Below are 10,090 nucleotides of genomic sequence, written 5' to 3'. Positions count from 1 at the left end.
AGGGTTATCTTCAAAAAGGGGTGGGTATCCCTCTAGGTGGTGGTGTATAGTATGATTTCTCATGGTGAGCCAACCCACTGTTATTTTTCTTTTCTGGTTTCCCAACCAGTACCTCAAGACTGCAATATTTAAAGATACTTTTTTTAATATAATTACATAATCACCAAACAAGCCAGTAGCATTATTGAAACAGAATACACATGTATCAGATTGTTACCTCCCTATATTTGTTAAAAGTATAGCTTTAATTCATGAAAATGGTAGGAAAACCCTCTCCAGTAGTATTTGTTTAAAATGTTCACCGATACATTGAAGAAAGATAACTCTTGCTGGATTATTTGACAAAATCGACGAACTAGTTGCATATTACGATATGTATTGTAATTATTGCTATCCACCAACATCTCGAAGATATGCAAAATGTATTTGAAATCAAATTTGTCAACATTGTGCCGGTGCTGATTTGCTGTCAAGATTATTGCAGGTTTTAAATTAAACACGTCTTTTAAGGCAGAATATGATCTTTCTAAAAATCCTGAAACTTGACAAAGGATATTTAAAGTTTGTGCTATTTTGGGTGTTATTGATAATAGTAATATCCCAACAAAGGTTGAAGCACGCTACCCTGGCCACTTATCTCCACTGCCCGAGCTTCTTGCTTGGTGGTCATTGGTCTTTAGCCATGATGGGATGTTGCTCAGTCGTAGAATGCATACCGTATGTAACGGGATCGATTGCCCTCAATAGTCGTGTTTTTCATCCCATCCATTCTGTGAGAAACGGCATATACAAGATCCCTTTGTGGTTTATCGGTAGGAATAGTCTTTGGCGACAGACCCAGAGCGAGTTCTTAATGGCTCAATGGGTAGGTGTAAAGCAACTACATCCTCTTCTCTTTGACTAACCACTAACCAACTATCCCAGTGTCCTGGACAGACAGCCCAGATAGCTGAGGTGTGTACCTAGGAGAATTCCTCTACTTTCTCTGGCTCCAACCAGGAGTGAATTTTGACACATCGCTTGGGAGGTTTAACATCACTATACCGACATATCTTTCATTTAACTAACCATAACAGGTAGCCCATGTATCTTAGGTGTGCCTGAGCCTTTAAATAGATATAAAGCGCAACTTAAATTTAAGTGTAATAACATCTGGGTATATTATTGCAGCACTGGGTCTAGTAGATGGGTCATATTACAGCATTCTACTTCCACAAGGGCTATTCTGTCGAATATCAGCAAGGAACCTGTTTACGTAGGCATGTCGACAGATAAGACAGCACATGCTATGGTCTTTGATATATCAGGCGTAGAGCAATGATTGTGATGAAAAAAATAGTCAATGCAGTCATGGGACACTGAATGTGGAAGAAAGCCAGCGTGTCTCCACTCTCCAGTGCATGAAACGTTTGTTTTGTTTTACGACACAACTGGAGCACATTGATTTATTAATGATCGGCTATTGAAAGAACTATTTTATTTAACGACGCACTCAACACATTTTATTTACGGTTGTATGGCGTCAGACATATGGTTAAGGACCACACAGATTTTTTTAGAGGAAACCCGCTGTCGCCACATAGGCTACTCTTTTATGACAGGCAGCAAGGGATCTTTTATTTGCGCTTCCCACAGGCAGGATAGCACAAACCATGGCCTTTGTTGAACCAGTTATGGATCACTGGTCGGTGCAAGTGGTTTACACCTACCCATTGAGCCTTGCGGAGCACTCGCTCAGGGTTTGGAGTCGATATCTGGATTAAAAATCCCATGCCTCGACTGGGATCCGAACCCAGTACCTACCAGCCTGTAGACCGATGGCCTGCCACGACGCCACCGAGGCCGGTCTGATCGGCTATTGGGTTTCAAACATTTGGTAATTCTGACATATACTTACAGAAGGAACCCGTTACATTTTTGCATTTGTAGCAAGGGATATTTTATATACACCATTCCACAGACCGGATAGCACACACCACGGCCTTTGATATACCAGTCGTGGTGCTGTGGCTGGAACGAGAAATAGCCCAATGAGCCCACTGATGGGGATGCATTGAAAATGTATAGGCCTAATAACCAGCACGCGAACTAAAAGAAAGAAAGAAACACGTTTTATTTACGGTTATATGGCGTCGGACATATGATTAAGGACCACACAGACATTGAGAAAGGAAACTCGCTGTTGCCACTTCATGGGCTATCCTTTTCGATTAGCAGCAAGAGATCTTTTATATGCACCATCCCACAGACAGAATAGTACATTCCACGGCCTTTGTTGCACTAGTGATGCACTGGTTATAACGAGAAATAGCACAATGGGCTCACCGACGGAGATGCATTGACTAGTGTATAGGCCTAATAACCAGCACGCGAACTGAACGGACGTTCGCCTGTAACTGTGTTCCCTGCAATACAAGGTAGATTAACACACCAGGCGTGGAGCACTGTTTCAAAGTGCAAGAAGCATAGCATGTCTCCACTCCATTGAATGAAACGTTTGGTAATTTTGATATAATAGTCAGAGAGGAAACCCGTAAAAGTTTTCCATTAGTAGCAAGTGATCTTTTATAAAGTTTGTTTTGTTTAACGATACCACTTGAGCACATTTATTTATTAATCATCGGCTATTGGATGTCAAAGATTTTGTAATTTTTATATATATAGGAAATCCGCTACATTTTTCCATTAGTAGCAAGGGATATTTTATATGCACCATCCCATAGACACGATAGCACATACCACGGCCTTTGATGTACCGGTCGTGGTGCACTGGCTGGAGTGAGACATATCCCAATGGGCTCGACCGTGCATCAAACGAGCGCTTTACCACAGGGCTTCGTTCCGCCCGATCTTTTATATGCACCATCCCACAAACAGGATAGCATATATTAAGAACTTTGATATATCAGCCATGGTACACTAGCTGGAACGAGAAATAGCCCAATGGGCCACCGACAGGGATCGATCTTAGACCGACCGCACATCAGGCGAGCGCTTTTTCACTGAGCTTCGTCCCGCACTCTAGCGGATGGTGGTCAATACCAGACGTGGCGCTCCTGGGGCCAGTGTTGTATCTGTCCGAGTCGAGTGGGGCTCCACAGACGACTGGACTCTTCATTAGATGATGAGATGTTGCATGTCTGACGAGAAGCTACTCGAGTACGCCCCTCACATCCACTGTGTTATCTCGTGACGGCAATAACGAAAGTGACCCCCGGCAGTTTGACACAGTGTGACACGGCGTCCATTACGTCATTACTTACAGCAGTGTCAGATGTCATCGCACCAAGGATGCTGTAGCCTAATAAATGGAATTAAAATGTGCATATTGTATATTCACAAACAGACAAGTAATAGTTAGCATCTTTATGATAGTAATAAGGCCTTTTATTGATGACACTTTTAGTACGCACCTATGCCTATTCATTACACATGAAATACAAATTATGCTTAGGATTATTTTATTACCTTATATCGTACTGTATAAATCTAAACCAGAAAATAAATTTTACATTGTTTCAATTTGAACATTTGGATATGAATTTAAAAGGAAATATTTGCTAAAATAGTAATTTTGTTTTTCGTGTCAATGAGAGAGAGAGAGAGAGAGAGAGAGAGAGAGAGAGAGAGAGAGAGAGAGAGAGAGAGAGAGAGAGAGAGAGAGAGAGAGAGAGAGAGCGACAGACTGATGGGGAGGGTGGAGGCAGAGAGAGAGACACACAGAGGAGGGAAATGGAGCGAGAGGAAAGCACTAAACAAAAATCATTTCTTAATGGACATGATACCCCCAATTCCCAACTAATTGTCTTACTTCATATAATCTTTCTATTGTGTCATATACAAAACATATTATTCAATTATGAATATTTTGCATTTATTTTTCACTCACAGCTGGGCGTCAATAACTAATGACTACAGCAGCGAACGATGTTCGATTTTTGATTACATTTCATACACGGAACAGCATTAACAACGGCTTTTATTGGCTGCTAATGAAACTTCGCAGCACCATTCCACCAATAAAGCCGCACAGTCGTCTTTCAATTTAGCTAATGAAGAATATTTTATAAGCTGTTGAGAGAAGCATCGCACCTAAGGGGCTTTTGACTTACACTAAGGGATAGAAAAATCAATTCGCTGATTGGACACCAAGACGCAGACGACATTTGCATGGGCCGCAGACAGACAGACGACCATGGAGACGTCAGTAAATCATTTTCCAATTTGTGTGGTCGCAGAAATCTCCTTTTACTTAATAAAAGCTCGATCGTCTGAACGGTGCGTTTTTGGCCAGGAGCAGACGACTGTGGAAAGTGATTGAGATCAACAGACTTCCTTTGTAGACTTAATTGTCTGTGAAGTGAGGTGTGTTTTGTCCACTGGCTGGGAGTTGATTTGCAGCTTGTTCTGCAGGTATGGGTGTGGTATTAATAGCCGCGATTTGCGCCTTTCACACGGGACGGATTCCCAGCGCCCAGTCGTAATCACAGCACGTCTGGCTATTACGGTAAGAGCAGATCTTTCTTTCGGTTCTCTACTTCATTTGTAAAGCAGGGCTCACACTGGAACATATTTTGGTTTAGCCAGTTTTTAGATATATAGAGTATTTCCTTGATTTTTTTTTTTAATTTGGTTAATTTCAGGAATATTTTATTAGCCAAGCAGTAAATGGTGTAGCCACTTTGTATAAAAATTAGCAACTGGCTACTTTGGCAATGGACAGGGTGAGCTCTGGTAATGATTGCCGTAAAATATATTTTCCAGTGCAAAACATATTTCAAATATTATTAATTTTAATAAGTTGTTTTAAAAACAAGTGTTTGCATTTAGTGGAAAGTGTAACATCGGGTCTGAAGATAAAATGCATTTGTATTTTGCATAAATATATAGATTCCCCCATATTACTGGACCTATGTTGATGTTACAATTCACATGATTAATGTATTTTGTTCATATATCTAACTAAAGGTTTAGCACGCTAGATCATAGACACTCATCTTGGCCTACCTGTTCAGGTTAGCTTAATAAGTTGGTGCAAAATAGGACACCTATTTACATGTTTAATAGAAACTAGCATAAACCTCAATAAGACGTTAACGTATTTATAATAGTGTCATGTGACTCAACAGTATGGCTCGACTGTGAAGTTATGACCAAGTATGTTTCTATGTCTTCGTGTAGTTTGGCATAATATGTGACGGTGTGTGTGTATGTGTGTGTCAGTGTGGTATATGTGACGGTGTGTGTGTGTGTGTGTGTGTGTCTCTCTCTCTCTCTCTCTCTCTCTCTCTCTCTCTCTCTCTCTCTCTCTCTCTCTCTCTCTCTCTCTCTCTGCGTGTGTGTGTGGGGTTTTTTGTTAGCATAGTATGTGTACGAGAGGAAAAGACATAAAGAGAGAACGTGTGCGTGCGTTATTATACTAGAACATAACATGTTGACACAGTACAATTTTCCGTGCACTTCTCTCCACCAGTATCTAAGACTTAAATACTAAGTATCTGTCCACTACTGGTTTATTACTGCGTGGACCATCGAAACGAACAGCGGTCAAATGTTTACGTATTACGCAATTCTTCATTTCCATGTTCCCTGAAGGATTACCGTACCCCGCAATAATTTCCACTGAGTAATAAAACACAACGGTCTGCCTATTGAGTATATATGCAGTGGATATATAGACCTGGTCACGAAACGGTATTAACATTAATAAGTCAGCTGTACCCGATAGCCGCAGGGATGTTAAATGATTCGTGTTTATTCGGGGAGATTAGTTCGGAGACGAAGTTTTATGTAAACCCATGCCTGAGAGTTGAAACAGGCCTATAGGGCACAAGCTGTTTAGGGGGTCCGTAGGCATTCTGCACCGAGAAATTGTAATCTCTGCATGGCCTCAAACGCGATTTGTTTGAGCATCTGAAGTATATATAAATATAATAAAACAAAGATGCAAGCTGTGTGTACCTCAAATCCCAGAACTCTCTTCCCATGGACCTATGACAGAAAATGAATTTCCAGGGATTGGGGTCACACACCTAAATTATCATTGCATTGTACAAAATTAATTTATGATTGCATTTCAAAACCAAATGATGATGATATATACACAATGTAGATGATATTTCATGGGGTTTTTTTGTGTGTCAAAAATGATTTATATCTCATCGAGTGAAGTTTGGAATCATATCTCACGAGTCGCGCTTGCGTGATGAGTGTGATATGATTGCAAACTTCACGAGATGAGATATAAATCATATTTGACAAAACACATGACATTTTCTATTTATTATATAACTTTTGGCAATTTACCTTTATTTTCAACATGCCAGCAGCAAATTAATTCCGGCTATCTTACAGTGAAGATAACACTTTCTACAGTGACGATAACACATTTTAGAGTAAAATAGTGAAATTTTCACTCTAAAATGTGTTATCGTCACTGAGTGACTGATAACACTTTTATTTCAATGATATTTTAAGATATTTCACTAAATGTTATATAATAAATTTTTCTAATAACTGGTTTTTGAAACAAGCACAAACAAATATCGTCAGACAGTGGTTTTTTTCTGTAATTATTTCTCATTAGCTCATATCTTGTAACTGGTTTTGCAAACATGCATAAGCAAATGCTGTTAGTACTTTTTCGGTAACCATTTCTCATTAACTCTTAAAATAATTTTGTAAAAAAAAGGTAATATTCAATATTTAAAAAATATATATACATGTGTAGTTGTTTCCTGTTGATCGCGAATACAATTCTACAGTAGTTCCTATTCTCTCTATTTTGACAGTGGCTCATTTCTGCCCTAACCCTCACCCCATTACAGTATATAACACACGTAAATTCCTACTGTTCAATACAGTCACAGTGGAATTTAACGACAAAGGCTGCTGGAAAGTGTTTGTTAAAAATAGTATTCTTGTTGACTTGACCACTGTGAAACCATTCATGATGTTAAATATTTCCTCTTTGTGCATTCAGCGTTAACGATGTTTCACAAACGCCAATTTCCCACTTGTTTAGAAGAACTCGAGGTCTCAGCTAGGCCCCACGCGTACATCCATTCATCGTATCACGATTTGGAGATGGCAGACGATGAATAATACACTCTTTATGGGTTTTCTTGTTAGGGTCATGGCGGTCATCATTTACGTCAGCCATACACGTATATGCTTCTGTCCTGCACTATTTTATAGTAGGTCTACTTACAAAACCTGTTTAAAGTGTACAATGTATGTACAGTGGATTTTGCGTCATAACGTTTTTTCTTTTAGAATTTTATATTATATATTCAACGGACATTATTTCATGTGAGAGTACGTACCATACAACTGATTCTATAGGTTTTATTTTATATGATATATTCAACGGACATTATTTCATGTGAGAGTACGTACCATACAACTGATTCTATAGGTTGTATTTGAATAGCATTTTCGGATTCGGGGTGCGCATGCCCAGCACCCACACATACAAACACGAACACATACAGCCACACACGCACACGCATGCACACATACAGATACACAACACAGCCACACACACACACACGCGCGCACACACACACACACACACACACACACGCACCCACCCACACCTCACACACACACATATACACACGTACACACCCTCCCACCACACACAGAGCGTCCAAGTTGTAACATGCCATGCCCCTCCCCTCACACTTTATCATACCTATTTTCCCCACACACAAACACATACACACGTACACACCCTCCCACCACACACAGCGTCCAAGTTGTCACATGCCATGCCCCTCCCCCTTCCCCACACTTTATCATACCTATTTTTCCCACACACAAACACATACACACGTACACACCCTCCCACCACACACAGAGCGTCCAAGTTGTCACATGCCATGCCCCTCCCCCCTTACCCCACACTTTATCATACCTATTTTCCTCACACACAAACACATACACACGTACACACCCTCCCACCACACACAGAGCGTCCAAGTTGTCACATGCCATGCCCCTCCCCCCTTCCCCCATACTTTATCATACCTATTTTCCTCACACACAAACACATACACACGTACACACCCTCCCACCACACACAGAGCGTCCAAGTTATCACATGCCATGCCCCTACCCCCTTCCCCCACAATTTATCATACCTATTTTCCCCACTCCTTTGAATTTCATATTGTTGCGTGTCGCTCTTTAACACAACTCATATATGTAGACATTGTGGTTGTCCAACCCCATTATAAAATCCTGGCTGTGCCAATCATTAAATTCAAGTTTATAGGTTACAACTGGACTAATTTCACCCAAGCACAATGATTGAGCCATAAATATTAACACATGGAGGACAAAGCATATTGGCGAATTAGTAATGTCGGTCAGACCGTCTACAGAGATCGAAACGTTGTTGTTAGCTGTAGACTTCTTGTCAATGGACATATCCCGTACAGGGGGATAACCAAACAGTCGTGTCAACAGTAGGTGACGAAGCTACCTCCAGTCAATTTATTGGCCACCATGTTGAAAGGCAGCAATAGATATATGACGATGCTGGCCGATGTAACAATTGGCACACCTAAATATTCCATGATCAAGCCAGTCCTGGGAGAGTGGCAGTCCTGCTACGGGCGGTGCAAAAAAAGGATGAAGTAGTCTTGTGCCGTGGCCGTATCGGCCATACGTATTTGACGCATTCATTTATTTTAAATAAGGACCCTCCTCCTCAGTGAACATTGTCAGTGCACACTGACTGCGCCACATTTTGGTGGAGGGTAAAAAACGATGTATTTCTCAACAAAAATGTTTTGGAATCTGTTATTCCACCTAGAGTTAGTTTTGAAGTTTTTGAAGCACTATGATTTCTATACAAAGTTTTAAAATATACTAACCTAGATTGGAAATATACTTACCACTTACCTTGGTATTTGTGTTGTATTCTATTGTGCGGGGCGAGACCTAGCTTGGTACAGCGCTTGCATGGTGTGCGATCGACCTAGGATCGATATCCGTCCGCCCATTGGACTATTTCTCGTGCTCCACAACCGGTGTAATAAAGGCCATGGTATGTACTATCATGTCTGTGGTGGATATAAAAGATCGCTTGCTGCTAATCGAAAAGAGTAGTCCACGAAGTGGCGGCAGCGGGTTTCCGCTCTCAGCATCTGTGTGGTCTGACGCCATATAACCGTAAATAAAATGTGTTGAGTGCGTCGTTACATAGAGCATATCCTTCATTCTTTCTATTGTGCGTTTCCCACAACTCTTTACACCGTGTTTTACATAATTATACAATTTTTATTGCAAATAATCAACTTGATGTACTTACCTTTTTTGACACCCAATAGTCGATGTCTATTTTTGTGTCGTTAAACGTACTTTCATTACGTCATTTGTAGGAACCTTGAAGATAGGGATATGTGCCTGTCCCCATTTGTGGATGAAAATGTACGGATCGTTTTGGTCCTACTTTATATACAACCCCGACCCTGACCCCCCCCCCCCCCCCATCCACACACACACATACACACTTGAGGACTAAAACGATATCACGCCCATAGGAAAGGCAGCAGGGGCATAGTCTCTATTGAGGGCACAAGTCAGATTAAATCAAATATAATATTTATTTATACAGAGTAGGACAAAAAAAACATATATTTCCATCCTCGATACGCGTTGATCAACACGTGTGGACCTACTACTCAGTAAAACCGTAAAATTGTAAAAGTAATAACATAAAATGGTTGATATAATGTCATTTATATTTCGTATTATGTAGGACTTTCTTAAGATATCGGCTGTAATCCGCTCATTTCGAATGACGAATGCCGCGAGGCTGGTCAGGTCATAGGGCTTTACGTGCACATTCAGAGCAAGCTGTTGTAGCGCACACTACCGCGAAGCTAACCATTTATTTTTTATATAATGTACCTGTGAAGTAAGTTTTAAACTCTTTGTTTAATCAGAAGCTGGCAGGTGACACCCTTGTCCAACACATTATGCATAGTAAGCACTTTGAGCTAGCATTCTTTGCCCAATGGCGGACCCACTAGAGCGCATTGATTAATTAATAATCGGCTATTGGATGTCAACACATTAT

The sequence above is a fragment of the Gigantopelta aegis genome, chromosome 3 (assembly GCF_016097555.1).
Source record: "Gigantopelta aegis isolate Gae_Host chromosome 3, Gae_host_genome, whole genome shotgun sequence".
NCBI classification, from domain to species: Eukaryota; Metazoa; Mollusca; class Gastropoda; order Neomphalida; family Peltospiridae; genus Gigantopelta; species Gigantopelta aegis.
The sequence above is the reverse complement of the archived record's forward strand: the minus strand, read 5'-3'. Positions refer to the sequence as shown.